We start from the raw sequence: 27,486 nt of genomic DNA, 5'->3' as shown, positions 1-27,486 counted from the left end.
AAATTCATTGATGTTGCATATATAATACTGTCAAAATGTTTTAATTCATATGGAAACATCTAAATTAACTGGTTCTATTTAAGTCAAAAATGTTAATTAGACTAAATCAATCTGTCAAACTGGGTTACACCAACAAAAGTAATTATAAGGGATTGATCAGTTAAAAATAGCTTCAATTGTAGGTTACCTTTTTTCTATTTTTTTTTTTTTTTAGTGCACGCTGAAAACAATTGTTAACTAAAAACATGCTTCATGTGGTAGCATCTAATTAACTGGTTTTATTCAGGTCCAAAATGTTATTTAACATAACTAAGTCAACTTGAATACATTAGGTTACATCAACAAAACTATTGTTAAGGGTTAGATCAGTAACCATTTCAAATTAACAAGTTTTACAGTGTATCTGCAGAAATTTCTCAATTGTTTGGCTGTATATAAGCAGTATAAGCAGATATGGTTATTTCTTTTTTATGTAAAAATATGATAAAATGCAAAGCTAAAATAACATGAAAGTATGACTTAACACATCAAAAAGGCTAACATTTTAACACATTAACTTGGTTTGTGCTTTCATTCAACTGTGCACTGAACTAACACACTGAGGAAACTGTGACATAAATGCCAAACACACACACACTTTCATTGTGTAAAATTATTTAATTTCAGGATATGCATTTAAAAAGGAAAATTTCTCTCTTGGATGGATTTTTTCAATAATAGAAAGACAGATATATAGGTCAGAGACCCTTACGCCTTATCAGAAATTCACCATTGCTTGGTTATTAAGGACAGCTTAGGTGGAGAAGGCTGAAGTACCATAAGGGGTTAAGGTGAATTGATTGCCTGTGGACATGTTAAACATGACCCTGTCAGGCCTGCACTCCACTCCTAAAATGCGGCAACCTGTGCACCTCGCTGCAAGTAATCAGCTGTAGAAAGGGTTTAATAAAATTCGGAGGGCCCCGAGAACTGGCCCCGGGGGTGTTTTCTACCAACTTGAAAATAATCAAAGCCCGCGGCAAGAGACATTTGCTGTGCGTTATCATAGAGAGCGTAGTAAATGCCTCACCATATTAGAGCCCTTTAAAAATATAAATAAAATTGCTGCATGGCCGTTTCCTACCAAAGGAGGCTGAATCTGAAACACATAAACTAGCATTGCAATCCATGTGAATGGGATGGAAACACAACAATGGTGTGGGGTGTTGGGTAAATGCTCACCACATTCATAGGCACCAGCTTGCGGCGCGGGGGCAATGAGAAGATAATTACGGGGGTAACTTGGGCTCAATCTGTCTATGTGACCCCCCCCAACCCACCCCTGAAGGGGTGTTTCCCTTGATTAGCCCAACTCGGGGTGCAGCCCCCTCTGCGGAGAGCAGATTGAAGTTCATAACGGGGGTCTCAGCTGCCAGTGTGTAGCGATGAATTGCCTGCTGTAAGAAGGTGTTGACAGGAGCAGCTGGACATCAGAGAGTGATGAAAAGAAAGGGAAATTCATTGAGACCAGAGACAGACTGGTCCGCTAGGGAGAGAAGGGCCTTGGAGAGAGAATCTGGCATCTGCTGGACGATAACTGAACTGCAACCTGAAATCTGGGAGGCATGTCTTCTGTTATGTCATCAAAAAACTGTTTCAATAATATTTTATTATTTTTTAAATATGTAAAACAATGTATTATTATTATTAACAATAACAAGGTGACATTTAATTATATAACATTAATTACATTACTACTTCATTATTATTACACTGTTATTACAGTATAATTATTATAACAACGATTAAAAGAATATTTTGTTATCATTATATATTTAATTATATTATATGAACATTTAAAGGATATTTTTAATTATATATTTTACTTAATAAAAAAAACACATTAATGCTGTTCATCCTGTAAAGTATTTTTTTTTTATATGTTAGCCCCTCTCTACTCTATTCTAGGTCTCTGTTCATTCCTGTAGGCTAAGTGGTGGAAAATCTCATGTGATTTCACTCACCCACCACAAAACTGTCAGAATGTCAACAAAGTTATCATGCAAATTGTGTGTGAAAAATAATGACTAATGTCTCCAACTGAAGCAGCTCACATGTGAGCAAACAGTAAAACAAATACCCTGGCTAGATGTGATTCCCAGTGTAAATGAGGTATGATGGTGAGTGAGCTGGCACACTGAACCTCAGCCTCTGCCAGTGCCCTGGGGTTACACTTGGCTCTATTGGTGTGATTTCACTATCCTTTGCATTAAAGAACTGCCTACCCGTGCAAATGAGCTTTTAATGGGTGTTACTCTGCAAGTGTGGTTCTACCTCACACAAAAGGCATTTTATGCACCACCACCACCCTCACAATTTTGTTCAAGTAAGTAATTGTGGGTTGCAATCACAAAAGCACTCCAATAAAGTGCTAAATAAGGTCATGTTCATACTCACTGGAATAAGATCACCTATTTGGGCTTTCCGTGGGATACAGCCCATTTTCTCCCAAAAGGTTTTGATTACATTTATAGTGTTTTATTCTCTTATAACTTCATCGTCCTAATGCAGCTGAGTGCAGAACAGTCCTGCTCATGATTTTGGGTAATAGAAGTAGGTCACAATGGCTGAATAGTCAAATAGTCCAACAGTTGACTAGTCGAATTGTGAGGTTAACTAGATTATGAGATTGTTTCTTTTATAAATAAACTCACTTATCACTTTATTAGAAACACCTGTAAACCTACATATTCATGCAATTATCTAATCAGCCAAACATGTGACAGCAGTGCAGTGCATAACATCATGCAGATACAGGTCAGAAGCTTCAGTTAATGTTCACATCAACCATCAGAATGGGGAAAAAAAATTTATCTCAGTGATTGTTGGTGCCAGACGGGCTGGTTTGAGTATTTCTGTAACTGCTGACCTCCTGGGATTTTCATGCACAGTAGTCTCTAGTTTACTCAGAATGGTGACAAAAACAAAAAACATCCAGAAAGAATTTGAAACTTTTATTCACCAAAGTGGCATTCAGCTGATTGCAATGTATAGTCAGGACATTAATAACATGAAAAATAATACTACTATATGAAAAATATACTACTTCAAAGAGTTCTCATCAAAAAATCCTCCACGTGCAGCAATGACAGCTTTGCAGATCCTTGGTCAGCTTAAACCAGTCTAATTTTATAGGGCTTTTTTAAGACTGGTTAGTCGACTAGTTGTTCAGGCAACCAAACTAGTTGATTTTGGAAATATGTAGTTGTGCACATCCCTTGTGGGTAATACTGTTTTCCATACTTATTTTGCACTATCATGGAACAACTTTATTGGGGGTAGTTCAGGGTGAGTAAATGTGGCTTTGATTGCTGTTGTTAAAGCAGCATTATGTGTTGTGGTTGTCCAGCACGGCCCTGTGGAGAAAAAGAGATGATAAACGCCCACTCTGTTTATAGCCATGTTTGCTGGGGAGGCTTCACAGCTATGATAAGGAAGTCACACAGCCTTGCTGACACCCGCTACTGCTTAATTAGCCAGAGTCAGCCCAGCCCTGTAGGAGAAAGAGAGAGACAGAGAGAGAAAGACTAATGATTAATGATAAAACTCTATTTGAGTACAACCGCTGACACAACACTACATGTCATGGGGTGCTCAGCAGAGTCCACACTTGTACAGTGAGGATTACTTCTTTTTAATGTTGCGTCCTATTTCACTGCATTAAGCCTCTAATGGTGGGTCTGCACACCACTCTGGTATATGACACTTCTTCTAAAGCTCTAAGTGTATTGCTAAATCAATTGGTCTATTGATCTGGGACTAATTAGGCCAGGATAAATGGTTGAAGTACACAAATATTGGTCCACTGATGAGCCAATAGACTGCAAGAAGCATAAATTCAGCAATAGATAGAGAGGTGTCAGATATGCATTTTCAAGACTTGTTAGTGACTGCACTTAACTAAATTAAATGAAGTTATCAGTCAACTAAATGCTCTCATTGAGAATGTACTTGATTTTCTGGAACCTTTCATGAGAGAGATTTATATGGCATCGTGTGAAATGAGAATGCCATTTGTTACTAGTCAGTTTAATTGAGTGTATTTATTCAAGATGCATCAACATTCTGCATATGATGATTGTTAAGACTTGCATTTGTGTAACAGTGATGGATTCAGCATGCAGTAGGTTAATATAAGTGGGACAAATGGTTAAGTGCACTGTAAAAAATTGCTGTAAATTTACAGCCAAATTCCTACAGCAATCTACTGTGATTCTTAAATACAGTAGTTTGCTGTTAAAAATGTTGCATTCTGGGAGATCAAGAGCAGTCTCACTGTGAAGTGACTAGTTTTATGGTAAATAGCTGTTCTATGCAAGGCATTAGGGGAAAATGAACATTTAAAATCATGATATCATCTTGGTGAAAGCTGTAGTGACATATTGAAACTTATATTTTAACACCCATCCCCCCACCACACCACATGGTTAGTGTTCATGATGTTTCTGACCAACTCCACTGTTCTTTATCATCTCACATCAGCCTTCACTTCTCTGTCTAATGAGAAGTCAAATAAAAAATAAAAAATAAATCAACCTTTGAAGCAATGTACATATTAAATGTACAGTTTTGCCAGGATTGAACAGTGTACTTTTATGAAAAGAAAAAAAAAAAACACCACAACAACCTGTACACAGTAAACAGGTTAACAGTATAGCACTGCATTGTGGGTTATAATGGTGACATACCCATAAGCCTTTGCGCTTGAATAAGTATGTATGCTTTGGCAATGCATTGGGGCTACAAAAATTGTAAAAAAACAAAAACAAAAACAAAAAACATACAAAAGTTTTTATCCAGACTTAATAGAGGTATTAGTTTAATTAGTGTTGTTGTTTTGTTATCAATAGTTGTTTTGTTTAGAGTCATCATTATGGTGATTAGTGTTCTCTTGAGTTGGCACCTTGGACCTTCTTTATTATTATACTATGTTCTTCCAGCCAGTCAATTTATGTTTAAATAAAACACAAGTTGTTGCACTGTGCTACTTGGAAGACAAAACCTAAGGTCAGACTGAATATCTGATCCTACCTTGCAAATGGCACTATATGTGGCAATGGTGATGCATTACACATAAAACATAAAAGCAAAAACAGTAAAGGATATTTCAGCAAAATGATATTAGCAAAATGAATGTTTGATGTTTTTGATGAACTTGCAGCATACCTCAAGTTGTTATCAAGACACACAGAAATCAACTCTCGGCATACAAAACGCAACAATGGTGACAATTAACAAACATACTTTTACGTAAAAGAGTAAAAGCTGAACATTAAAATACAAGTAACTTAGACTACAACAAAAACAACGTCAAAATAAACCAGCAAATAGTAAAAAATCGAAGTAATTTCTTCATGCCGCAGTGCATGCTGGGAACATAGCTGTTAATTTCAACAACAGTAGATAGTATGTAATTTGACAGCTATATGCTGCTAATTACAGTTGTATACTGTAGCTGTAAAAACAGCATCTAGCTGTTAATTTCAGCACCAGCAAGACACCGTTAATTTTACAGTAACATGCTGGCAACCCTGCTGCCAGTTCTTTACTGTTTTTTTACAAGAAAATTTTTAACAGTGTGGGATATTGTGTATAATGTGTATACTCTTCCATTACTTAAAATCAGCATTAAGTTCATCCTAAACTAGAGCTGGCCTAACTTAAAGAGTTATGTGGAACAGAAAATCAGGGGCGGATCTAGGAGAGGGGCCACAGGGGCAATGGCCTCAGGTGAAAACAGATTGGCCCCTTCAGTGCCCCTGTCCTGGTAAAGCATTTGTCAAAAAACATGCCAGGAGCGCTACTTTAAAGGAAGTTCAACTTATACATCTCAAAATACGTCTCGAGACCTCTGTGTATTGCAGTTTCTCACCGCAAGCAAAAGCATCAACATGAAGTGACACAGAAGAGAAGCACACATCTGAAGCACAGTTAAACAGGTACTGCACTAAAATGTTGCGCTTGTGCTTAGATTAAATATCAACTGTATTTTGGAGAAATAGCACACATCCTTTCTTTGAACACTTTATTATGGTTTATTATCATGCAGTAAAACACTGGCTTAGTGATTGATGTACTGTATGTCCTCATGAAAACTCCCCTCAAAATGCAAACATGTGATCACAGGAGACACGTTTAAACAGCCATGTTTCACAGACTGGTCGGACACAGCGCAGTTTCAAGTACTGATAAGTTTGTTTTTACATTCCTTGTGTATTAGGTAATGTGTTCAGATTTCAAGAGCATAGACTCATGTTAACACGTTATTAATTTGGCCCCTCTCTGCACACTGTGGCCCCTCTGTGGCCCCCTCCTTTAAAAATTTCTAGATCCGCCCCTGCAGAAAATGAAGTGTTAGGCAGAATGTTACTGTCAGTCACCATCCACTTCCATTGTATGGAGGGGGAAAAAGATGCAATGGAAGTGAATGGTGACTGAGGTTAACATTCTGCCTAACACCTCATTTTGTGTTCAAAAAATGAAAGTCATACAGGCTTGAAACAATGTTGAAACAACAGCAAAAATTTTCATTTCTGGGTTAACTATTCTAGGGCTACACAATTAATCGAATACATAATCGAGATTACAATAACAGCTGCCACAATCAACTAATCATGAAAAGTGTCAATTACAGCATTCAGTTCAGATCTTCTTCCATTCTTTAAAAAAAAATATTAATAAATCTCTATTAACAACATGCAAAATTTAAAAAACAGCTTTGTTTATCATGCTGCTAAGAGGGACAATGTGAAGTTGACCATTTATGGCACTGTCTTGATTTACAGATGTATAAAATAGCAATGAAGTAATTCAGAAACAGTTCTCAGCTTGTTTTCAATGTGTAGCTTACATAAAGAATGACATGCAGATGCTCCAGTCAAAATAAGTATTTTCATGCAAGTTCAATTAATCAGAATTAATCGCAATTACATTATCAAGAGAAATAATCGACAATTATGATTTTTTTAATAATCGTATAAACCTGTATTCACCTATTTAAGTTGTCCTTTTATTATTTCACAGCATTTGACACTTTCCTTATTTTCATTTATGTCTTTGTATCTTTCACAAGTCCTGTGAGACTGCAAATTTTGTCATTAGACAGTGTTTCGGTCACACGTCATCAAACTCTAATTAGTTTCAGCTGACAGGGTGTGTCCTTCAGGGCAAAGGTCAGGACCAGCTGTAGGGGGATGATGGTTGGGAGAAGGGTCCTGGCAGAACTCAGGGATCACAATCCTCATTAAAGCGATATGTTTGCCCTTAAATCAACCTGGCAACAGTGTGCAGACATCCACTGTGTCTCACACACCCCTGTGTTTGTCATACACACAGAGCCTTTCCCAGAGATCTTCTCTTTCATCGCTGCTTGTTTGTCCGTTCTTTATTCCCGATGCCCCCAGTGCTAATGTCAAAACAACAGTTGATGTTATTTCTCCAGGGGTGAGTGGACTCACTTGCGCCCTCTGCAGGCCGACTGCGAAATTGCGCCTTGAAACACGGCCCTGACACGGCTGAGTCATTAACCCAGAAAACTCACCATTTACCGGAATTGTCGTAACAGATGTTTCAGAACTATTTCCCCGAAAGCTTAAAATCTGGAATACGTATTAAATTAATAACCACTCCTCCGCCCTTCAGTTCCTCAGTCAATGCTAAATGCCCTTGTTAACTCAATTGGATTAGCACTAATATGTAAACACAGGAGGTAAAAAAAAAAAAAAAGTAATCCTCTAGTGAAAGCAAAAAACAAAACAAAAAAAACGAGATAAATAAATCAAACTGGCACATTTTCTACTTTATAACGATAAACGTTATATGAACAGAGAACTGATTGAATGAAGAGTTTGAAAGCACAGACCTAAAGACATTTCAGACGAGTGTTTTGACCATACAGTGGCAGAGTAATTACCCGTTCATAACTCAGTTGGATAATAAGAGGCAAACCTTTGGGGGATAAGACACAGTTGTTAATTATTAAACGCTTACATCAGCCAAGCGCTAGAGAGTTGCAATTATTAATGTTGTTGTTCTTGTTTGTGCTTAAACAACTGCTGCTGTTAATATCCTCATTAACCAAAATGAATGATTTTATTACTCTTGATTTGGTCTGGGGTTTGCTAATGCATTTGGTAGTATCGTCGGTCTGTGAATTGAGGGATAAACATTGCCATTGGATACACTGTGTAGATGACTGCAGGGGGGTGGGTTGTTTATTTTCACCCCTTCTTCTCTTCGGGTATGAAGTCATAGTCAGGAAATATTCAAACAAAACAGACAAATGTGTTGCTCATCTCTAAAAATACACTTTAATTGACAGAGCACTAGAGCTGGTGGAGAATAGCATGGATGATATAGCCGTGGATTTAGACGCACAATCATTAAAAACTTGCCGGAATTATACCGCAAATATGCAGCAGAAACAAAATACTCTGGATTATAACGTTGAGATGGAGGCGTGTCATTTTAATGCCTCGTTTAAAAATGTCGAAGGTTTTTGAGTTTCTACCCTACCCTAGAAACACCAAGGTGTCCTCAAAACGTCTTGTTGCATTAAAGCAAGTCACAGTATTAACATAAAAAAAATCTCTTCTTTAGAAATCACTTTACAAGGCAAAAATAAAAAAATAAAAAAATGTTGAATTAATGAGCTTCACCTTGGATTACAAAGAATAACTGACTATTAATTACATCCAAAATATCAAGAATATTTAAGCTTAAGGATCAAAGGGACATCTGCCAGTTTTCATAATGTGGATTTTTATATAGCAGGTTATTCAGCGTTTTTAGGTCAAAAAACACCACAAGCATTTAAAAAAAACTATTCAGATAATCAAGTTGCAGATTTTCCACCCTGAATTGTGCTGTGGAATGCAGAGAGGCAGGGGAACGCAAACAGTAGAGTAAATTCTCAACTCCCCACAGAGCTGACACACTGCTCCATGGTATTTACTATTTCAATAACATTCTAGAAGATCGGCCAATCACTGGATTAAACCTGTTATAACTCTTAACAACACAACCTCTCTTAGGTCTTACCAGTGGTCGCGATGAACTTACCTCATTGCGATCACTCCTTTAGAAGATTCTTTTTATTAGTTGTATCATATAGTCTTTTCAACAAAGAGAACACAGAGAACTAGATTTCTACATTTTATGAAGAAAATGTAAGTGGTGCTTGTTAGTGAGAAAGAGTTTTGTCTAACCCTAATCTAACATAAATGGTGTTTATTATGTTTATTTGAGTCCCACAGAAGCCTTACACTTATATCTACCATCACCTCTAAATCTAACCCCAACCCTACCCCTAAATCTAACCCTAAACCTAAACTTAGTAACAGCAAATGTGACTTTTGCAAAACTTTGACATCCGGATGGTTACCTTCTAGACACAGTCTTACAAAAGTCACCACCATTATGCTAGTGTGTTTAGGGCGGTTGCCAGGGCATTGCTATGCAGTTGCTAAGGTGTTATGAATGGTTGCCAGGTGGTTTTACTTACATGAGTTTTACTCATTGCTTTTCTCTACATACATTTTTGCAAAATGGTTTTTACCTGACTCATTGTACATATCGAGGTACTTTCCCAGAGAAATGAACACAAGAAGCGTGACAACAGCAATACTTTTATTCAAACAAAACATGGCATATTAGAAGTTCATAAACATTTTTCGCACTGTTCCTCACACAATGCTATCTTATGACATCTTAATATTTTAATATAGTAAATGACTTGTAAGGCAATACATCATATGCATAAAGAAACTACATTTACAAGCTTGTTTGGATGCGAACAAATTGCGCGGTAGCTAAACTGATAGACTGTTGCACTTGTAATGCATAGGACCAGGATACGAGTTCAGAAGAGCACACGAATTGTCGAAAGTTTCAAAGAAGCACCAAAAAATAGCATGGTTGCTTCAGCAATTTCATGTCATATTTGCTTTTTAGGACACTATCGGTTAGGTTTAAGGTTAAGGGTAGGGAGGTTGGTTTTGTTGATTTATAACTTGATAGAGCATTAATCTTAAAAACCTAATTTGTTTGGGCAAATTTAGTGCCACACAGGGGACATTTAATCTTGGAGCTGCCATGATGCGTGTAAGGTACCATGTGATAGCATTTTGCAAGAATTTTGCCCATTTTATCGCACGCTAGGTGAAAATCGTTAATTGTACTTTTCAATTGCTTAGAAAAGTTAAAAAACAAAAAAACAAAAAAAAAAAACTCAGCAATAAGACATACATTTAAAGGAATATTCCGGGTTAAATACAAGTTAAGCTCAATCAATAGCGTTTGTGGCATAATGTTGATTACCACAAACATTTATTTCGACATGTCTCTCCTTTTCTTTAAAAAAGCAAATATCTGGGTTACAGTGAGGCACTTACAATGGAAGTGAATGGGGCCAATCCTTAAATGTTAAAATACTCACTGTTCAGTATAGTATAGCCACAAAACATAAACAATATGCGTGTTAACATGATGTGTGATAAAAATCACTTACTAACCTTTTCTGTCTAGTTATATCCAATTTTACAACTTTGTTGCCATAACAGTATAATGTTTTAAACCCTTAAATTACTTTAAAAACGATTTAAACAACTTTACAGCTCAAAAACATAAGTTTTAACAGAAGAGTTAATGTAAGTGCTTTTATAAAATGATAAGCTTCACATTTCTGCCTTTAAACCCTCCAAAAAATGTCACTATTCACTTCCATTATAAGTGTCTCACTGTAACCTCGATTTCTGCTTTTTTAAAAGAAAAGGAGGGACGAGTCAAAATTATTTTTTGTAGTCATCAACATTATGCCACAAATGCTGTCAAGTGAGCTTATACGGTAACTTGTATTAATCACGGAATATTCCTTTAAAGTTTCAGTCATGTGCACATTGACACTTTAATAGGGGTTTGTTCAAGTATGAGCAAAAATCTTCTAAATCATAAAATAACCATTTTCAGACTTTTATGAAACCTCAAAAAACTAACCTAAATAGCAGTGAGTAAAAGTAGAATTACAATAAAACCAAAACAGTGGCTTTTACATACTTCTGTAAATGCAAAGAACTGTCTTAACAGCGGTGATAGTACAAAAGAGTCACAAGTTCAGTGCTCATCTCTGGTCTTTGGTTTCCTTTTCTCTCTTGGTAAAATAGTTCCCTTTCCTTCATAACAAGTTAAGAGCAAGACATGATAATTTACACATCCAACCTATACACACACACACCCATACACCAACTGGTAATAAAGATCTCTTCTTGGTGCAGAATTGTTTTACAAACCAAGGTCTATAGGAAAAGCAAATAAGGCCATTTATGGGGCTAAGTTGCTCCTGTGTAATCTGAAGCATATGCAATTTTAAAGGGTGTTTCTCCTGCTAATGGGCCCCATGGGGCCGGAAGGTTAATTGATGCAGCTGTTGATAGCTTTTACACATGACTCAGGGATCATCTCCCCTGTGACTCTTATTCCAAGGCACTTTTTAATGAAGTGTTAGACAGAAGGCTTTTTACAGTAGGTTTGTATCTTAGAGAATGCTTCAAAACAAAGTTAAAGAACAGCTTTTTAGGAAACAACTGGATGACCATTGATTTATGTGTTAAATAAGAGCTTTTTTACCACACCTCCACATTTGTTGATTTGCAGCTCCTGATGGGGTTTCTAGGGGAAACAGAAAGTCAATCACACACTATCTTTCGCTATCTAGTTGAAGTACTACTTCATATAGCACGCTCAAAACATGACAATCATAACCTGGTCACCTGAAATTGTTACCATAAGGAGTTTTTTATACACAATCTAATCTTTAACTTATTTTTGTTGGTGTATCCTAATGTATTCAGTTAGATTCAGTGATGTAAATACACAAAGATATATTGTTTTTATTTAATGCATATACTCAGTTCAGGCTGACTGATATTTGAAATCGAAATGTTTTATGCACATCTGTTAGCAGCTAAAAGCCTATGATCCATAGTATAAGATTATCACTCCAGCTGTCAACACATACAAAAAAAAAAAAAAAAAAAAAAAAAACATACAATTAAACATACTCTATATGGACTGTGCAGAAACATGACTTGTAAGCAACACTAACTTTACCACTCTTTGTTTCTAAAAGGAAAGCCTACCATTCTCAGTCACGGACCTCTGTGTCTGACAGCTATTTAATTTCACATCAGGAGGTTTGAGGGTGACAAGTTCACTTTTTATATTATAATCTCCGCCTGTTTTTTGTTTGTTTTTGTTTTGGATTTTTTCCCTTTTTCACCCAATTTGGAATGCCCAATTCCCAATGCACTTTTAAGTCCTCGTGGTCACATAGTGATTCGCCTCAGTCCGGGTGGCAGAGGACGAATCCCAGCTGCCTCCGCGTCTGAGACCGTCAGACACGTGGCTTGTTGAGTGCGTTGCCACGGAGACATAGCATGTGTGGAGGCTTCATGCCATCCACCGCGGCATCCACGCTCAACTCACCATGCGCCCCACCGAGAACGAATCACATTATAGCGACCACAAGGAGGTTACCCCATGTGACTCTACCCTCCCTAGCAACCGGGCCAGTTTGGTTGCTTAGGAGACCTGGCTGGAGTCACTCAGCACACCCTGGGATTCGAACTAGCGAACTCCAGGGGTGGTAGCCAGCGTCTTTTACCACTGACATACCCAGGCCCACTCTCTGCCTGTTTTTTAATTAAATAGTCATTGCAAAATTTATATAAATCCTCAAAAGGCCAGGCCACCTTGAGAGTAGAAAAATGAATGGATTTTCCTTGCAGCTAAAAGGGGCCTCTTTACAGAGCAAACATTTACAGATATTTGAGCATTGAAAATTAAATACAAATACATAGCTAAATTTATTTGATCCGAAGCTGTGGAAATGAGCGTAGCGTGCAGAGTGAGCCAAGAGTGATGACAGTGTGATGAACAGGATAGCAGCCTCACCCTGAGGATTATTCTCCCACAGTCACTAAATTCTGCTCATTAAAGTGACAAACCCAAACACAAAGCCAGTCAAGCATGAGATTCAGCTGTGTACAGCATCTGGCCTGAACCAGCAACCCCAGCACCAGCCTTTTCCAATGCAAAAGCGAGCGTACGCACACCTCCACACACTCTGTCAAATCTAAAACAATCAACTTCCCTTTCATTTCCAATTTAGCAGCCTGCCACAAAAACCCTATTAGTGTCCATGATCATACTCTGCTGGTGATTTCCAAATGAGCATAGGGGAGTCCCTCTCCTTTTCCCTGATTCTTCAAATCTCCTTTCCCTCTATCTTCTGGCTTTCTCCACCCAGGCTCTCATGCTATCCGTCAGCCTCCTCCATCCTGATTATCTGGAGACTCCAATTTCAAAGAGACATCTTAATGGTGATGTCAACGTATTAATTAGAAGTGTTAATGAGCTAAAAGCAACCCAAATTAAATTAATGCAGCAATAGACACAGAGAGCGAAACTAGCTTCAATTTCTGTAAATGATTCTGAAGTGTGCACAACATATCAGCCTGCTTGAACGTTCCCATCCCCCAAAGCTAATCAAGAACTACATTGCAATTAGCTGCTTAATTAAAGCAACTCTCTGCTCGGAGAATCCAGCACAATTAAGTAATGGCTGTTATAGCATGAAGGCAGGCTGTATTTGTCTTTGGGAAATTCACAAAACACACACACACACACAGAGACAAAACATATTATATTTCCAGTGGCCCACAGGGACTGAAGACGGCCAAGATCTGCTGAGATGGAGAAGGTTTGGAGCTGGAAACAGCACGTATCAGCCTAGGACTGAGTGCCAGATCGCACTCCTGAGCCTTAGGTTTTATAGACTGCCGAATTGGCTTGGACTCAGACAAGCAGGACCTAATCGCCACTTTCCGTGTTGTCATCTCAACGCTTTCCAGTTGGACATGGCTAACCACAGACAGTTGGAGCATCCTTCACTGTTTCAGCTGAGAACATCTTGGTGACCTTCCAATTCGCAGACTGATGAATTTAACAACTCTGAAGAATTAAGCGTTTGCGTTCAATGTGAGAAAAGCAGACCTCACACAGATGTTTCCCAACGCCTAGTGCAGGTGGCAGCCCCGCCCGTCACAATATACTCAGTTTATTTACTAGTCTGAGGAGTGTGTGAGCGAGGGGCTGAGCTGTGATTAACACCCCGGCATGGCTGGGCCACCCAGGGACGTGGGTGTGAGCGCCATCCTTCAGCAAGTGTAGGCCACTGCAGAGCATATACCATGGGGCTGCAAGGGGCACTCTGTGGAGACAGTTCCTCCAACATTTCCTGGGATCAACTGGGAACAGGCATCACAAACGCTATCTGTCAGATACAGCCTTATCTGCTAGGAGCGTTTAACTGAGAGGCGAAGAGTTCTGCTCCTCTCTCAGATCCTGTTCACAGCTAGATGCGAAGGGATATGAACAAGAACATGTGTCGCTTTGAAGTTAGCCATGTTCTCCAGTAGGGTTCTCAGATTTCCTTGATCATGTAAACATCAAACAGGAGAGAGTAGAGACAAAGGAGAGAGGAGGGCTTCTACGATTGCTCCAGGACAGGTTTTCCCCTCTTCCAAAGAGAGGAGAAAAGACACCTGAAGTGTTTGATGCTAAATTAGGTTTTCAAAGGCAATAATTAGACTTCCTCCCCTAAAGGTAAATTACCTGCTTCCCAATTGATCTGTATTCTAATTATAACTATTTGCCTCAAAGCCATTGCTAGAACCTCACTGTCTTCTACAAGTAGATGTTAAACATACAAAAAGACATGTAGATGTGTGTTATCAGTTTAATTTGCATTCTGCAGCATAACTGGAGGAAATCAATCAACAGTGTTGTGCACCTTTGAGGGTGATAAATTAAATACATATTAGTGAATATTAAGCGAGCAGAAGGCAAGGTCTTTCTCCCTGGTTACTGTCATGATTGAATGATGCACAATACAGCCTGAATGACATTACCTGAATTTTGTGAGCCCATCATCAACTATTATATGCATGAAACAGATGAATTGTTGGTACAGTGATAGCTTTACAACACTAGTTAACAAATCAGGAGTATTTTATATTGGATATAGGTCGTAACAACCATTGAACACTATTAATCAATGAGATAAAATAAGCAATAACTTTTAAAAAATAAAGGCTATTCAATGGTTCTTTACAGCACCTTTCTTTGTCTAAATGTTTCTGTGGCTATATTGGAGATATACGGTAATCTACATTCCATTCACTGACTGTCTGATGTATATTTTACACAAAACTGGAAAGCAGTTTCTTGATTTGGCAAGCTCTAATTTGATTGGCTGGCTTAATACAATTTTCAGGAGCAAAGGCTAACAGTTTTATTTTATTTTATTTTATTTTATTTTATCCGTTAACCTGGAAACCAAGTCGTGTTACAAGGTACTGGGTTTAAACAATGAGTGTTTTTGAGAAATAACTAATCACTGGATTTGTTAAAGTTTGACAAGTTAATAACATAAAATATTTGAAAGATAATCAAAGTTTAATTTAAGTCATTTTATTTGTATAGCACTTTTCACAACACACATCGTTTCAAAGCAGCTTTACAGAAAATTATGCTGTAACATAAACTGAAGCTGTAAAATGTTCCCCTCTGGCTGAACAGCATGAATAGAATGCCAGTATTAGTTAACTATGCATAAAACAAGTCATTGTTTAAATTAGTAAACTGAGTAGATGTTTGTGGCCAATGTTAAAACAAAAGGATTTTGTATGAACTTTAAGATAAATGACTAAATATCTCTTCAGTCCATACTGAATTAAATGCAGAAGTGCACAAAGATGCATTGTCCTTTGTTATTTGGCAATTGAAGTGTATTGTCTTTGTATTCCAATTTAAGAGTGTAGTCCATCCTTTGACCAAGATGATGCAGGCAGAAGTCAGTGAGGTGCACTGCAGTCCGGCTGGATGCTTGTGGCAGTTCTTTTCTGGTGAAGTCCATCTTAAATCAGAGGTTCAGGCAGTGGCAAGTGAAGTATCCCATGTCTTATGGTTGGCAGCAGTTCATCCTCTGTGAAGTCCATCGTAGTAGATTGAAGTGATGTCTGGCTGGCACAGGCTGCCGTTAGTAGTCATCACTCAGCATAGTGGTGGGAGTGGTACATTGACAGTAGTTGAGTTTAAATAGAAAACTCACAGTAGAAGTGGACAGTTCACAATATCTCGCAATAGCAAAATGCAACGCATAGTTGCGTTGTGTTATTAATTGCAGTCTAACACATTTCAGAACGCAACAACACAAGTAGCACAGCTCGATTTCACATACTTGCTGCTTCACAAACTTGCATAGTATTTTTCGCCCCTATGTCTCTTTCATTCATCACTGCCACCGTGCGAGTCTATGGGTGTCAAACACGTTTGAAGTGCTCAACAAAGAAATATGCCCCTCACGAACACTTAGGAGCAATATAACTAGACATCCAAGACCAAAACTATTGTATATGTTGCATTATGTTTTCTGAGACATGTCTGAGAAATAATCAGTTCTAATTACTTTTGGATGGACAACTTCGAAACATATTTTCCCCTATTATTTGTAAAACCTTTCACTGTGCCATTTTTTTATCATTTCTATCCACACCATATGCACATTATTTTGCATGCACCAGAAATGCTGCAATGCACGCGACCCCAAAGTGCGATACACTGTAAAACTATATGCACTCTGAATCAATGTGTATAATGAATATGCTGTTCAAAAATAAAAAATGTCAAAATACTTTTAGTAAAAGTATAATATCAGATAAACCCATCCCTAAATTGTATGTAACAACAAAATGCACTTTAGTTGGTCATTTTACATTTCGTCCAGTCTGTATCTTTTTGTGCAAGAGGACAGTTTTTTGACCAGAATAAACTACAATATGGACCAGGTTTCATGATAAGTCCAAAGCCGCTTTTCCACTTTTCGAACGGTTCTGAGCACAGTAAGGAATGGCTATAGTAGCATTTCAACTTGAGCACGGTTTGGCAAGGCACGATTACAAACCATTTTCGGCTCAGATTTCTCGCCATGGTTAGCTTACCGTGCTCAACCGTGTTGGTGAAATGGCTTCAGTACGTGACAGCTAACGATTGTCAATTTGCCAATGCCATGGTAACTCGTTTGTAGGTTGCTGGCAAAGTTCGCTATGGTGAGGTTAATACATTTTTTATTAAAAAAAAATTGTGTATCTTAGTGATTTTATGATAATGGTTTAAATGGTATAGTACATTATTACCTTTTTGTCAGTGAGATAGATTACACTAGCTATTATATTATATATAATAGATTACTTGTATAATATTTTATCAATTAATATCCTTTTTAGCTAGTCTGGGAACTTTTTTGGTAGAGATGGTTTTCCAAGAACTAGAGAATGAAAGTTTTTTTGTGGAAATATTGGAATTTTTCATTTTATAAGTGAAAAAATAAAGATGTAAACAATGACTATTTACAAAGACCACCTAATTATATCACCTGCAGTGTTCTCAGCTGCAGCTAATGAGAGTCACAACATCATAGAAGTGGTTGAAAAGGTGGGATATTTTGAATACAGTGGACTGTGACACGTTGAATAATGATAGTGTAAGTGAAGGTGGAGTATTGGCAGAAAATCCAGAACTCACCTCCACAGGGCGGCAGTGCGATTGCACACAGACATGTCACACAGAGACTGAGAGCGGATATTTAAATTCAGCCCACAGTGCCCAGTGCTAATTAATATGTAAATTTCACATTGTTTGTTAACTCCGATGTAAATTTTTGATGTGAGCAATGAGCAGCGGCTCCTATGTTAACAGAGATTCACTGTAGATTGGACCTGGGATATTGCCAAAAGCCCTGTCTGTCCATAATCGAATATTTTTGAGGCTGCTAGACTAATATATGTCTCTCAAACTTGTGACACATGCTAATGATATTTTATAGCCAGAGTAATTGAAGGGACCATTTAAATATGTAATTAAGCACTTAACCATAATTATGCAACACAGTAGGAAACTAAATGAATTAATAAAAATAAAAAAATGCCAATACGTCAGTTTATTTAGGCTCTATTGTCTAGTTTTAATGAAAGATAATTAACATTTTATATAATGAGCTTCACTGAGACAGAGTAAAGGAATTCCATATAGCTTTAGCCTGGGAATGTAAAAAGTTGTTTTATACGAGTTAGAAGAGAATATCTGAAAGGATAAAGACATTTGTGTAATTTAAGCCCCGAAAAGAGCTTTACCATTTAATATACCTGTACGGACAATCCAGCTATTATTGGGCAAGTTTCCAGGGTACTTTTCCTACAGTAAATCTCCTTTCCATTCGGCTGAAATGATTCAACTGTTGTGTGGCTTATAAAACTGAGGTGGGAGGCGGAGATTGAGAGAGAGAGTGAGAGAGCGAGAGAGAGAAAACCGTTGAGCGTTTGTGTCTGTGTGTGACAAGTGAGCTAGTTTGATGTATACCTAGAGAGAGTGTTCGTTTCTCCTTGCTGCCGCTATATGGTTTGCTTTAAGAGAGTTTCATAGATAAACACACATCTCAGACCCCAGTGGAGTCATTTACCTTTCTCCAAGTAGATTTAAGATATTAATTAAGATAAATCTACCTCAATTCTGTGATTCTGCCATCTGTTATTTATCCAAATTATGTTAATAATTTCTGTAGGGCAGGAGAATGATTACCCATTTTGCGTCTAATTTATATTAATATTCAGAATTAAATAACTCTGCAATACGGTCCATCTGTTTTGGACGCATTGCATCATTGCATATAGAAAGCACGTACTTGCAGTGAGCCATACATGCAACATTATCCTCTTCACAAACAAACAATATGGCAGCATTAACCCCTGCTCCCTGCATTAACTACTCTGACAAAGTCTTTATTAAAGTTAGCCGAGCAAATCCAACCACAAATTTCAAACTAAACAAACCACTAACACAACGACTTACAAGATTTACCACCTCATATGGCTTCCAAATCCAGCTGATGATCTCACGACCTCCACGATGATACTGAAACCTTCGGCCTGAACAGGCAATTAAGGCACCAGTGGCTTTGTGGACGCTGGTTTGTTAGCCGGTCACATGTGCAAGATGTGGGGGGGGCGAGCAGGACCGATCACACTCTGGCTCAGGCCAGCCACTAATTAGGGTGAAGAGGAGGCCAGTGGACACGCGGTGTGATTAAATTTAGATCTGGAGGGAGATCTTGACCCCATGTGCCCCTCATCTAAGTGACATTTACCCAGGATAACCACACTGCAGCTGAGGCTTATTAACCTTTTGTGGGCCTGAACACCACTGACTGGCTTAATTGGCAGATGGATTATTAAATAGAGCAACTTCAAGATGATTGAACATCTCATATCTACAATGCACAGGTTAGTCGGTAAAATCTTATTATCACTTAGACTTCGGGGTACAGTGGCCTCATATATATATAGTAAAAATGGATCAGTTTTAGCATTACAATATTAACAATGCAGGCCCGGGTTGCTCATACACCACAAGTGGGTGCCACAAGAGTGGAAAAGGAGAGTTTTAATGATAGGTGTTAAATGTGTGATCTGTCATAAGTCATTGCTAGAATATCTCTGGTTTCTCAGAGTTCACATTCTCCTGCGTTCATCAAAATGACCGTTACGCATTTTCAAGTGCTAAATGGTGTCGGTTCCGCCTCGAACAATATAATCCATCACAACCAATTTGTAAACTTTGACAAATCTGGTTGCTTCTTTAAAGAAATCAAATGCTGTAAGCTAAGAAAGAGAACACAGACGCTGCTCTGGGCATTGTACAGTAGCAGGCATGTACAGAAACAACCAATCCCAGACAGCCACAAAAGAAAATGCTGTACGCTAATTTTTCTGCATAGCCAAACAGAGCTGCCAGACGAGTATTTAAGCATGATCCATTCACCAGGGTTTGCACTGCACTGCCATGTCAAATCAATGCTTTCAAGGGAAGCACGAGTCAGCCATGTTGGATTCGGTTCTGCTTTGGGAAATAAGTGGATCATATTGGATGCATTACCATACTTGTGTGACTGAGGCGCTCAACTCTCTCATATTCAAAAAGGAGATCATTGCACAGCATGTGATAAATGTCACCTCAGAGCAATGACCCGCATTATGTATTAGTCCTGCTGCAGGCATCCTCCTGCACCTCTGTGATCAGCTGTGGCTACTTACCCCCCACATAGGGTGCCTCCAACTGTCTATATGGAAAATCAAACCCCTGACACTCAAAAAATGAAAGTGCATGCATTATAAATATAAAAGAAGACTGGAGTATTTTTTATCTTTCAGAATTTAGACATTTTTGGCAACCAAATAGCCGACATTTAAAGGAAAAGTTCAGCCAAAAATGAAAATCCTGGCATAATTTTCTTACACTCATTATAATATTTTTCTTCTGTTGAACATAACAGGAAAAATGTAACCCTACTGTTTGTAAGTTCTTAACAACCATTCTGTTCGGCAAAAAAAAAAAAAAAAGACCCGGTAGGGTACAGCAGATTTACAGCACACCTCCCTTTTGATTAAAAAACATGAACATTGAAATTGGCTTATTTTTAACACTGAACACAAACTTATATAGTAGCATTTCATCTGAAAACTGCATCATCTGTATGTTACTGGTGGAATATACTTTTACAGTAGATATACAGTAAATCCTAATTTTGAGTAAGAAAAAGCTTATAATTGGAATACTTACACATTGTTTCTGTTTGAAACAAATACAGAATTATGGTTTATATTCTAAAAGATTTTTGTTTTAAAATTAAAAATCCCATAGACTTCCATTGAAAAGGTCCCCACACATTTCTAGGGATCAGGACATTATCGAGACTTGGGGATGGTCTCTTGACTTGGGTTAATAAGAAACAATTTTGTAATGCCCCAGTAACACCCTAGCTATGCTCGGCCTAGTAACCACCCATGATACCCTGACATCCAAAAATGAAAATTCTCTCATTATTCACTTACCCTGATGCCATCCCAGATGTGTATGACTGTTTTTCTTCAGCAGAACACAAATGAAGATTTTTAGAAGAAGATGGAGCTCTGTCAGGTCCTTATAATGGAAGTATATGGGTCCCAGCACTTTGACAGTCCAAAAGTCACATTTAGGCTGCAATAAAGTAATCCACACGACTCCAGTCGATCAGTGAATGTCTTCTGAAGCAAATCGATACGTTTCTGTGAAAAATAAATCAGTATTTAAAACGTTATTAACTTTTAAAAAGCATTTCCTGCCAGCAGCTGATGCGAAGCGTGACGTAAGCGCATCGGTGAGTTCACGTGAGAATTTGGAAGCAGCGCTTATTTACAACAGAAGAACGAACGTCATGCGAGAATTCAGCCTTTTCAAACAGCATCAGAGCCCTGGATGGAAGCGATTGATTTTCTTCAGAAGACATTCATTGATCGACTGGAGTCACATGGATTCATTTTATGCTGCCTAAATATGACTTTTGGACTGTCAAAGCGCTGGCACCCGTGTACTTCCATTAAAAGGTCCTGACAGAGCTCTATCTTCTTCTAAAAATCTTCATTTGTGTTCTGCTGAAGAAAGACAGTCATACACATCTGGGATGGCATCAGGGTAAGTGAATAATGAGAGATTTTCTATTTTTGGGTGAACTATTCCTTTAAATCGTAATGCACTGCAAATCTGCACCAAAGCTCTAAGTTGTCATTTGGGTTTGTGAATATTCAAATATGGCACACAGATGCAGGACTGAAGCTAATGGGGTGAAAGGTGGTAACAATTCTAGGGGCCTACACATTTTAAACTGTATTTTTTAATATTAAAAGGGGCTGTGACCAATATACATTCAAGGGGCCCAGAATTCCTGCGAAGATGCATTGCGCCAATGATGCAAAACAATTTTTGGATATTGTTTTTTGTCATATCTGATCACGATGTACTAGTTTGATTAGATGGAAGTGTGCATGAGATATGCGAGCAACAGTGGAGGGAAACATTTTCAGTGAAAAATGACTTAACTTTCAGTCTGTTTCTCACACAAAGCTATCATATGGCTGACTGCATTTATGTTGCTTTCATGATGATTTTTGTCATTTTGGAGCTTCACAGTCTGTCCCTTTTAATTTTCATTGTAGGAAAAAGTGCCATGTGAGTATTCTGCTTAGAATCTCTTTTAAGAGTTCCACAGAAGAAACATTCAGAGTCATTTGGAACCAGGGGATCTGGAATTGGCTGGTTAATAGGTCCCCATTAGCCCTTGCTGGTAGATGTTTAAACTACACCCTATGATGCAAAAATGTTGCAATTGTCAAATAAATTTCATAAGATGTTTTCTGACAAAAAAAAAAATGTTTTACAAGCAATATTTAAATCGCAATTATTTCATTACATTAAAGTACATCTTTTCCTAGTGACAGACTGTTTTTGAATAGCTCTCAGAAGCGTAAAATGGACATATATTTATCAAAGACACTTGACAGCCCATCCTCGAATTGAGCACCCATGAGCAAAGACATCAGCCTCCATTTTGCCTATTTCTGAGGAACTCTGTGCTAGCTGAGCTGACATCATTGAAATAAATGGGAATGCTAATGGGTAGCTTTCTTCAGGTATTTTTGAGCTCCTTGTTTTGGGATGACAAACCAATTGCCATTATTTTTAACCTGTCTCAGCATCTAAAAAAAAACAAATACAGTGTTCCTGCATGAGATGCTGAAAAGAAAAAGTGAAATGCGGCGCAATGGTCAAAGATGCCCAACTAGCCATGTTTTAGGGTCCTATGTTTTTTCTAAATTTAAGATGACCTGTTAAGCGAGGACAGGTGCTTCAGATGGACTACACATGTCTTATACATTCTCCTCTTGCAAGCAAACATTATCCTCCTCCATAAAGAGGCTAAGCTCTTTTGCAATTAGTGGATACTCTTATATATGCTAGAACTTAATGGCCTTTGTGAACAAGACAGGCTGGTTGACCTCTTCAGGAATACACTTTTATACTAAAATAACTATTCCACAGTGTATTAACCTGCCTTTATGTGTTTACATATAGAATGACAAAGAAAAACAAACACAAGAAATAAACATGAGCCATCACGAGGAACATTACATGCAATAAGTAAATCCAATTGATAAAGGTGTATTAGTGTGCTTTGAACTTGAAAGTGCAATTATTTCTCATATCAAATGCAATTTTGCACATTCACACAAGAATGCAGCTAGGAGATGCTTATTGTGATATAATTATGGGCTTTCCAAGCCTCGACCCACATTCCTTAGCCTATAGGCCCTAATTGCAAATCTTTTAATTTATTAAACAAACACGCTTCACATCATTCTTTTTCTGATAGACATCTGAACAGAAAACATTTCTCAGTGTGCCATAGCCAATTAAAGTTAATGTACGACAATACAGTGTGCTGTGTATCAGATTTAGATCAAACTATTTGGACAGCCAGTTTTGGAAGCATGTTGCAAATCTTTTTAACACATATTCCAACTGTTTGTTTGCTCTACTAATGCTTATAAAAGCCACACAACTCTGAGGTTTTCAAAGCAGACCATTCAGAGAAGTGACTGTAAAGATGATTTTCTACTTAAATATGTAAGGGAGACTGGGGCTAGTTGACTCACAGGGAAGCTGTCACAACACTGATAGCACACGTTCATCACCCAGATGTCTATCTGATGTGTTTACTTCTGGAAGATATATTTTTTTATGTTATTTGCTCACCTGCCATAAGTATGTCTTGGATATTCATCAGATGTCTTTGGGATGTTTATGATTTAAGAGTTTTTGTAAATATGATCTTTTTAAGATGTTTAGCAGATGTTAATTAGATTGCGATGCTTTCCAGATGAAAAGATCTAAAACAGACATCTTTGACGTGCGCTATCTGGGAAGGGTTATATCTCAGTATCTCAGTAGTTATAAGATTTTGAGAAAAAGTCAAATTAAACAAATGCTTGTTTTCTCTGGCAGTGGCTTTGTTGGTTTCAAACAACTAGTTCAAAACAAATGTTCTTTTTTTTTTTCTATTTTTAGTAGCTTTTTGATAAACATGTGAACACAATAAAACCACACTGGGATATTGTACATTCAACCATGAGTCAACTATTTAATGACGGTAGATTTTAACCAAAAGTTTGAACTGTGATCAAGATGATATTTTTTTTAATAAATTGTCAGGTCAGGTTGACACATATAATTGGGGTAGGTTGTCTCATGTTTTTAATGAATAGATGCACAGATGTATCAGCCACCGATATTTATCGGCCAGTTACTGACTAAATTAAAACCACTGGCAAATTGGTTTCAAGCATGAAAACACCAATATGAAAAACTGGTGGTTCATTTATAATTATCAACACACTTTGTAAAAACTCTGAATTCAAATGCACAATCCAGAAATAATGATAGCCAATGAATATAGAAAAGTTGGCACTCCTAAGAACATGTAATATTTAATTTTTAATAATTCTCGTTCTCACATTTTATGAGGAAAAACCTAAATTAATTTTTAAAACAATAGAAAGATGTTGTACTTCTTTGTACATTTTTAAAACATAATTCCTGTGCAAAACAGTGATCTGCTGACAAAATAAGGTATGTGACAAAATATTGGTTTCGGCCAGTAGTTTTTTGTAAAAAACGGTATCAGCCCAAAATTTTCATATCGTTGCTTACCTAGTTTTATGTTGTAATTTAAAAAAATTTATTAATTACAATATCAGTTGGCCAATACAATGTTTTGATATTTTTAGGGTCAAAGTGTGTTTAACTGTATACGTTTTACTGGGCAATATTGCTGTATATGTTAAATAGCTTTTTTTGCAGCTAAGCCTTTAAGCTATGTGCTTATGTGGAAACTGGTTTCAAAAAAGAAACCCAGCATGAAATATTCACCAGAGTAAAATCAGCTAGGCAGGGTTTCCTCATGTAGATTTTTATAATTAAAAGCAAAACACTTTGGAGAGCACCGATGCCTACAGTTGTCTTGAACACCATGCAAAAGGGCACAAATGCTAGCAGACGTTCATCAGGGTTTTAACACTTTCACACTGTAATCTGTCTGGGATTCCATGTGTGTTAACATAGCTAAAAATGTAGAAAGCAAACACTCCAACAGCACCGCATGAATGTCTCAATATATTAACTGCACAATAAACAACCTATTCAATTCCAGGGATTTGCATGAGAAATGGGAGTATTAACGTGGAAGGATGTGTGTAGTCATTCAAAGTGTGAGTTGATGGTGGAGGAAGGCTTTCAAAAACCCTATCCAGAGAAAAGGGAGAGAGAGCCCTGCTGTGGCAGACAAGAACACTGCCACAGTGTTGGCATATCAGTGAGCACAATGGCCTAGATTAACAAAGTGTCAGTACTGAGCTGAAATAAGCTAATTGCTTAATTAGCTGACCCAATTCGATAAGCCTCTTCTAACATATTAACTCTAGCTATGTAACAAATAGCTTGAATGTGTGTAAAAAGTACGGGTTTAATTACAACCGTGAGTGTGAAAGCCTAAATGAGACGGCCAATGCAGTATGAACGTTATTGTGTCTGAGACTATTAACATCCATTTATTTATACGCAGAAGAATGGAATGACTTATTGGGTTCTAAAGTATGAAACAGTATGTAAAGCATTTGTTTTTGTTTAGGCTTTGTTATACTGTAAGAGACTGCTTGTTATTCACAGCTGCTCCGCGCTTGGTTGAAACAATTATGCTGCATATCTGTGAAAGTGAGCTGTTGGAAACAGAAAAGTCGGGTTAAAGGTAAAACCATTTTCTCATTAGACTGAACGATGAGTAGGGCAGATTAATTTACATTTTCCCCTGACATATTTTACATACACAATCTTTTGCTTAGCGCTGGGACTTACGGGCAAAAGAGCTCTATTTGTATAAGATGAAGTAATTTATATGCTAATTCATTGGAATGTAGACCTTCCAGATTCATGTTTACCTATTAGTTCAAATAGATGCAAAGGGACATTAGAATATTGGAAATGAGAGGGATGGGGATCTGTGGGCAACAAACTATTAGCAAAATGTTTCCTTCTATTAATCTCATATTATGAGCCATTTTGGTTTTATTTAAACAGCACCCAATAGCCAAGCATGGAGTCATAGAGTAAATGACCATATTCCTGAACTGACTTTGAGGAACACATGGCGGCAAAGTCAACAAATGTGTAGATCTTCCTGATAGTGCAACTGATAGAGCGATGCACTTGTGAAGCAAAGGGACTGGGGTATGAATCCTGAGTTGACACATGAGTCAAAAGTGTCATAGAAGCACCACAATGTGACATTGTTGCTTTGGCAATTGCATTTTTCATGTCACATTTGCCTTTTCTAATACATCTGTTATGGTTAAGTGAGACCTAGGTTTTGTTGATTTAAAACTCGAGTTCTGTTTGGGAGAAAATGTAACTCGCTTTTAGCACAGGACATGTTACCTTGGAACTGCCACGGTACATGTTGGAAACCACGTAAAACCATTTTACCAAAAAACAAAACAAAACAAAAAAACAGCATTTGGCCAAACCACCACTGGCTGGCGGAGAGGTGTGACAGATCATATTACAAGCAAGGCTAAAATGCTAATGTAATTCCACACGAGCTGGGTTTAAAGAGATCCAATCGACCATTCCTGATACCCAGTGCAGTTGTGTCTAAGATGATGACATTCCTCCTCTCATTGTCTCAGTAATTCACCAAAATTGCCACTCAGAGCCGCTCCAAGATGTGCGTCTCATCTCCAAGCTTCCTCTGGTCTCCGCAAGTCAGTTCATTTTTACTTCCTCCAAGAGTGCTAGCACTTCATTAACCTTACCAAGACCAAGATAAGAGAGGCAGAGCATAAAAGCAGCCAGCCTACAGAGACAAGAGAGCACAGTTTCCACTGCACAGCAGCCATCAAACAGACATAAGCACGGCCATACACAATCACAGTATCCCATGAAAAATACTAATTGTGCTCTCTCGAGACAGTCAGTATTAGCACCAGAACCAGGCACTTTGTGTTAAAAATATAGGGAATCTATATAGTTAGTTTTGCACTGAAAAGGTCTTTGTGGTCTTGATTCACACATTTATTAAAGTATGTAAGGAATATTCCAGGTCATCTTCAAGTTAAGTTTTGATCTGTTTTTATATATTTATAACAAAAATGCCTTGAAAGAGATGCACAAACAATTTAAGTCTGCGGTAACTGTTATTTGCCCCATATACTTCTATTAGAAGCACATAACCATCAATGTCTTTATAAATACAATTCATACACACAATGATTTGAACACTTGTCTTCTATGATTGACATGTTTTCAATTTCTGAATTAAAACTCATTGTCATATATTAAAGTCAAGAATATGTATAGGTGTTTTTACTTTATGGAGATTGTAATACAGAAAAAAATTATTTTGCTTTAAAA

General features: G+C 37.6%; 1 protein-coding gene across 1 annotated transcript in view; it reads right to left on the bottom strand.

The window, feature by feature from the left end:
• Positions 1 to 3,041: 3,041 nt before the first annotated feature.
• Positions 3,042 to 27,486, bottom strand: part of LOC127452248 (MICAL-like protein 2) — a 51,393-nt gene continuing 26,948 nt past the window's right edge. The window contains exon 19 of the mRNA XM_051717596.1: positions 3,042 to 3,532. The gene's annotated coding sequence lies outside the window, so the exon portion shown is untranslated. The remainder of the gene's footprint in view (positions 3,533 to 27,486) is intronic.

Source organism: Myxocyprinus asiaticus, chromosome 14 (genome assembly GCF_019703515.2).
Source record: "Myxocyprinus asiaticus isolate MX2 ecotype Aquarium Trade chromosome 14, UBuf_Myxa_2, whole genome shotgun sequence".
NCBI classification, from domain to species: domain Eukaryota; kingdom Metazoa; phylum Chordata; class Actinopteri; order Cypriniformes; family Catostomidae; genus Myxocyprinus; species Myxocyprinus asiaticus.
The sequence above is the reverse complement of the archived record's forward strand: the minus strand, read 5'-3'. Positions and strand labels throughout refer to the sequence as shown.